We start from the raw sequence: 5,803 nt of genomic DNA on the forward strand, positions 1-5,803 counted from the left end.
AGAAAGCCTAGAAAAAGAAAGAAGAGTAAAGAAAAGGGAAATGGAAGTACGTAAAAGGAACAAAAAGCAAAGATAAGAAAATAAATTGGTCAAAGCTGATGATGAACTAAAGACTGGAATTATGGGAATTAGGAGGTCACCAACGCCTCAACAAAATAGAGCAGCCTTGCGTATGAGATTCAGGGTCTCCAAACCCTCAAAGATTTATCATGAGCATCAGCTAAGACCACAGATCATTTTTTGCTAATCATGGTTTCCCGTAATTCTATTCTTCACTTCCTGAAAGCGAAGGACTGAAGATTTCCAGGACCTTGCGATGGTCTACTTAGTGGCAGCAAATATGTGAGCAATCAGAGCCTGTTGGCGTTCTGTAATTGCCGTTCTAGGTTCTGATCCCTGAATTCATGTATTTGTACGGATAGGTCACCATCGATTACTACTTGAGACTGAGCGGCCGGAATGAAATCACAATCACAGGTCTGAGCTGGCAGTTATTTTTCTTTCTGCAAAGTCTGAATGGAAACAACAATGAAGGATTCTTTTTTTTTTAAGAGCCGTTTTCCCCGTCCTCTTCATGCAAAGGGACATTTACAGTTGTGCCGAGTCCTATGAAGCTGCCAATTCTTGTCCTCTTCCAGGGCTGAGATGTGTCGCAGGAGAATTATACTGTAATGGGATACACATGCTTCATGCTGGAAAATAACCTTTGGCTACAACCAAATGCAGATTACTGAGGAGGAACTAAGAGGTTTTCTGCTCTCCTGGTTTGTTTTTCTTCACAGGTTCTTCTCTGTACTTGAGCTATAACATTTGATTTCTGCTGCCTGCTCTGCTGGCAGGATGCGGAGAGCTCTATTGTATGCAAACAGCAGCCAACATCGGGGCAGTCTCAGAATTTTAAAGTTATGTTGATTTATTGATCTGCTGGTCCTTATTACATTTAATCTTTATACAGAAAAACAATGCCTGGCGATTTGAGCTCCCAAAATGCATTGGCTATTCTAGACTTCCTTTTTTGAGAACCAATATTAAAAGATTTTGGACTGTGATGCTTATTGCTCTCATTGGACTTTGTACATCTTAATCTTCAAATCAGGGTCTCCTGTTTGAGGGACACCTTGTTTTTGTTGAGGGCAGCCTCAAGCAGAGCCACTGTGCCTTATCACAATCTGAGGGAAGGAGGTTCTCATCCAAGATTTTACAATACATGGCCCCGTCCATTGGCCCCTCAATGCGGCAAAGTCGGCCAGAGAAACAGCCCCAAAGCATAATGTTATTACCTAACAAAGTGGCCACAGAGGGTGGGTCCTGGTTTTACATATCTGCAGCCCTCCCATTGCAAGGAAAAGCATTAAAAGTGATAAAATGCCGTATTTAGAGCTAGCAAAGGTTTCATGAATTGTAATCAGACTCAAAGTTTCCTTTATTATACATCACAAGGAGCGCCAGGAAAGAATCTCATTTTATCTGCTGCTGGGTAAAAGCTACAATTAAATAATGAAACAGTAATTACCTCATTCACACGTGTGTTACTGGAGCGGTATGGAGCAAAACACAACACCACCCCGCCAATAGTCATTAGCAGTAGGTGGTAATTAAGGCCGATTATTTTGTTCCTTAACTAATGCACCCGTAGCTATATAATTACACTCTATACCATTACACCTGTGACATACCCCCGGCATAATTATATCTATGACACAATTGCATCGCCGCAGAGAAATATGGTTCATCTTCATTGACATATCACGGACCTCTGGTATGTGCCAGTCAGGTATGCGCCAGTCATTTAACCCATTCTGAGCCTGAGGAAGGGGACCCTGGGAGGCCCCGAAAACGTTTGTATTTGAATGACATTCATGTGTCATTAAAACCGTATTGCTTTATGTTTTGATGGTGTGCTGGTGACATTTTTTGGACTTAGTCATTTAACCCTTTCCCTGCCACCGACGTAAGGCATACAGCGGAACAAAAAACTGTTCCCAAAAAGGCAGGTCAGTATGCCTTACGTCGGTGGCATTTACCGTTCTGCTATAAGCTCATGGTCGCTTTAGCGGCCATGAGCTTATACCAGAACTATCCCCCTGAAGGTCCCCTATCATCATCGGACGGTCCCCTTTAAGTTAATAGCTGATGACTGCTATTAACAAAAATTCCGGGTGCAATTATCGCAGGGCCTACAAATTTAGCAGCACCATCTATTTATACTACCTGGCCCGTGCTTTCAGAAAATATATGGTTTGGGGTTTTCCAGCAGTGGAAAATTAAAATCAATGGGAAAAAAATAGCAAACATGGTGTGGCCAGGTGAGGTGCAAAAAGTTCTGGAGGGCTTGGCAGCGAAAGGGTTAAACTCATGTGATCAAGTCTGTAAGCTGAAAGTCCATGGTCCCATCGCACTCGTGACCGCAGGATCCCTTTTAAGAAGCGGGTGCTACGGTAGTCGACGGGTGACTGCAGTCATAAGCATAAGGCTGGGTTCACACCTGGGCGTACGGAATGAGCGCGTTTGCTGCGTGTTTTTTACCGCGATTTGCGGTAAAAGAAACGCGCGTTTACGAGGGCTATCCGGCTGTATCCCAATGGATAGGCGCGGAAAATACGCCCCAAAGAAGCTCCTGTACTTCTTTGGGCGCCCAGGTGGGAACCATGCCTATAGGCAATTATTGGTTTTCACATGTTGAGCGTTTTACAGCGCGTAGGAACGCGCTGTAAAACGCCCAGGTGTGAACCAGGTCTAAGCAAAAGCAGAGACACTATTTATTGACGTACAGCATACCAGGTATTGCAATACCTGGTGTGCTGTACGTCAATAAATAGACGTTTGCGGATCACTCTGGAGTCTCTGTGTCTCTGCTTTTGCAAGTCTGTAAGCTGCCCCCCTCCTAAATTCTAGGGACGGAGAGGGGGTTGAGTTCTGTAGTTACTAACTTTCTGTCCTAGGGTGACAGCACTGCTCCTCCAAAGATACAGTGTGGCGAGTGAGCGTTGTCGCCCTCAGACAGGAAGTGTGTTACAAGCAGGATCACCGGGAAAAGAAGACTAATGCAGCCACTACATCTGAGAACTGGTAAGCTGCAATCCAGAAGAGGAGCCGGTACCACTGTGCAAGACTGAAGGGAAGGCCGGGAGTTCATCTTTACTAATCACAATTCCAAGTTTGGTAACATTGTCTTCATTGTTTGCTATCAGCACCCTTTGTTGTAAACAACATTAGAACATTCACACGTATTAGAGTTTTGACAGCTCAGATGGGAGCATTCGAGGCTGTTTAACATTGCTGTCAAACACGACACTAAAATGTGACAGAACAATATAAACAGAAGTGATTGCCCAGAGGAGCTCGGGATGTTGTTACATAATATCGTTTCCACTCGCTGTGTGTACAAGCCGCAAGGCCGGGAATCAGAGAAGAATCATTATTCAAGATAACTGGAACAACGTTTCTGAATAAAGACTTTGGCCTGGTTCACACCTGGGCGTTTTGTAGCGCGTTCCTACGCTCTGCAAAGCGCTCAAACACCGAAATCCTATTATTTCCTATGGACATGGTTCACACCTGGGCGTATTACAGGCCGTATGAACGCGCTACAAAACGCCCTACGCCCAAAGAAGTACAAGAGCTTCTTTGGGGCGTTTTTGTTGCTCGTTTCCATTGCAAAACAGCCAAGCAGCCCTCGGAAACGCGCAATTGTCGCGCATTTTTTTTACCGTGAAGCGCGGTAAAAACGCGCGTTACAAAACGCGCATATTCGATTCGCCTAGGTGTGAACCCAGCCTTTGTGTCGGTGACGAGGTTTCCATCGTGAATGAACTTTCCAATTTACAAACAGGACAGGAAGACAGTAAGGCCCCATTCACACTGAGCAACATGAAAATCGCGCGATTTTGAGCGATATTGCGCGACGAGCGATATTGAGCGACTTGTCGCGCGACTTTTTCCTATTGGGCTGTATGCAATCAGGAGCAATATCGCTCGAAATCGCTCGAAAAAAGGGTCATGTAGGAGCGACAAGCTACCAGCGACGATCTACAAGCGATATTGAGCGAAATTGAGCGACGAGATGTGAAGAGCTCCATTGAAATGGATTGGAGAAGCTACATAGAGCGATATCGCGTGGAAATATGAGCGATATCGCTGCAAAAATCGCTCGATAAATCGCTCAGGTCCCGTTCACATTGAGCGATTTATCGCGCGGTAATTCCCGCGATATCGATCTTCAATACATCTCAATGGGGCAAAGGGTCCTGCTGTCGCGGGTCGTGTGTCGCTACAGCAGGACCCTTTTTGGAGCGGATTTTGCCGCGATTCAATGCTTTCAAATGCAAGCATTTGCACGATATCGCGCGATTTACAAATCGCGCAGTGTGAATGGGGCCTAAATATTCCTGCAATACTGAAATCATCATCCTCGGCCTTTCCTGTAGCTCAGACACACTGCAAGATACCGAGGGGGGGGGGAGGGGTTGGTAATTTCAGATCAGTTTCTGCTGGTCAGATATAAAGGATTATGATGATGCATGACGATCTTTAAACACACCGATACATTCTGACCGCCCGCCTTAAATTGAGTAGGTCTAGTTGAATCCATGCCAGGACTCGTCCAGGCATGGACTCCACTAGACCTCTGAAGGTGTGCTGTGGTATCTGACACCAAGCCGTCACTAGCAGATGCTTTAAGTTGTGAAGTGATCGGCCTCCATGGATCAGATTGGTTGTTCCAGCACATCCTACAGATGATCGATTGGATTAAGTTCTGGAGAATTAGGAGGCCAAGTCAACACCTCAGACTCGTTGTTGTGTTCCTCAAACCATTCGTGCGGTGTGGCAGGGCGCATTAACCTGCTGAAAGAGGCCACTGCAATCAGGGAATATACGTTTCCATTAAGGAGAGTACTTGGTCAGCAACAATGTTTAGGTCGGTGGTACGTGTCAAAGTAACATCCACATGAATGGCAGGACCCAAGGTTTCCCAGCAGAACATTGCCCAAAGCATCACACTGCCTCCGCCGGCTTGCCTTCTTCCCATAATGCATCCTGGTGCCATCTCTTCCCCAGGTAAGTGACACACACACACCCGACCATCCACATGATTCATCAGACCAGGCCACCTTCTTCCATTGCCCCGTGCTCCAGTTCTGATGCTCAAGTGCCCATTGTAGGTGCTTTTGGAGGTGGACTGGGTTCTGCATGGGCATCCTGACCGGTCTGCAGCTACACAGCCTCATACACAACAAACATGCGATGCTCTGCGTGTTCAGACACCTTCTATCAGAACCAATATAAACGTTTTCAGCAATTTGATCTCCAGTATCTCTTCAATTGGATCAGACTACACGGCCCAGCCCAGCATGTCTATCAAAGAGCCTTGGCCACCCCCGACCCTGTCGCCAGTTCACCGGTTTTCCTTCCTCGGACCACTCCAGACCGGGAACATCCCACAAGAGCTGCAGTGTTGGAGTTGCTCTGGCCTAGTCGTCTAGACATCACAATTTGGTCCTCGTCAAAGTCACTCAAATCCTCACACTTGTCCATTGTTTCTGCTTCCAACACATCAACTTCAGGGACAATATGTTCACTTGCTGTCTAATATATCCCCCCTCCCACTTCCAGGTGTTATTGTAATATACCCCTCCACTTCCAGGTGTTATTGTAATATACCCCTCCACTTCCAGGTGTTATTGTAATATACCCCTCCACTTCCAGGTGTTATTGTAATATACCCCTCCACTTCCAAGTGTTATTGTAATATACCCCTCCACTTCCAGGTGTTATTGTAATATACCCCTCCACTTCCAAGTGT

The 5,803-nt window shown here is 46.0% G+C and overlaps 1 long non-coding RNA gene across 1 annotated transcript in view; it reads left to right on the forward strand.

Annotated features, from left to right (window-relative positions):
- LOC108786027 overlaps positions 1-5,076 on the forward strand; it is a 20,728-nt gene extending 15,652 nt beyond the window's left edge. The window contains exons 2-3 of the long non-coding RNA XR_001941167.1: positions 3,796-3,804; positions 5,064-5,076. This is a non-coding gene — a long non-coding RNA (uncharacterized LOC108786027). The remainder of the gene's footprint in view (positions 1-3,795; positions 3,805-5,063) is intronic.
- The last annotated feature ends 727 nt before the right edge of the window (positions 5,077-5,803 follow it).

The sequence above is a fragment of the Nanorana parkeri genome, unplaced genomic scaffold (genome assembly GCF_000935625.1).
Source record: "Nanorana parkeri isolate BGI_ZX_2015 unplaced genomic scaffold, ASM93562v1 scaffold188, whole genome shotgun sequence".
NCBI lineage: Eukaryota > Metazoa > Chordata > Amphibia > Anura > Dicroglossidae > Nanorana > Nanorana parkeri.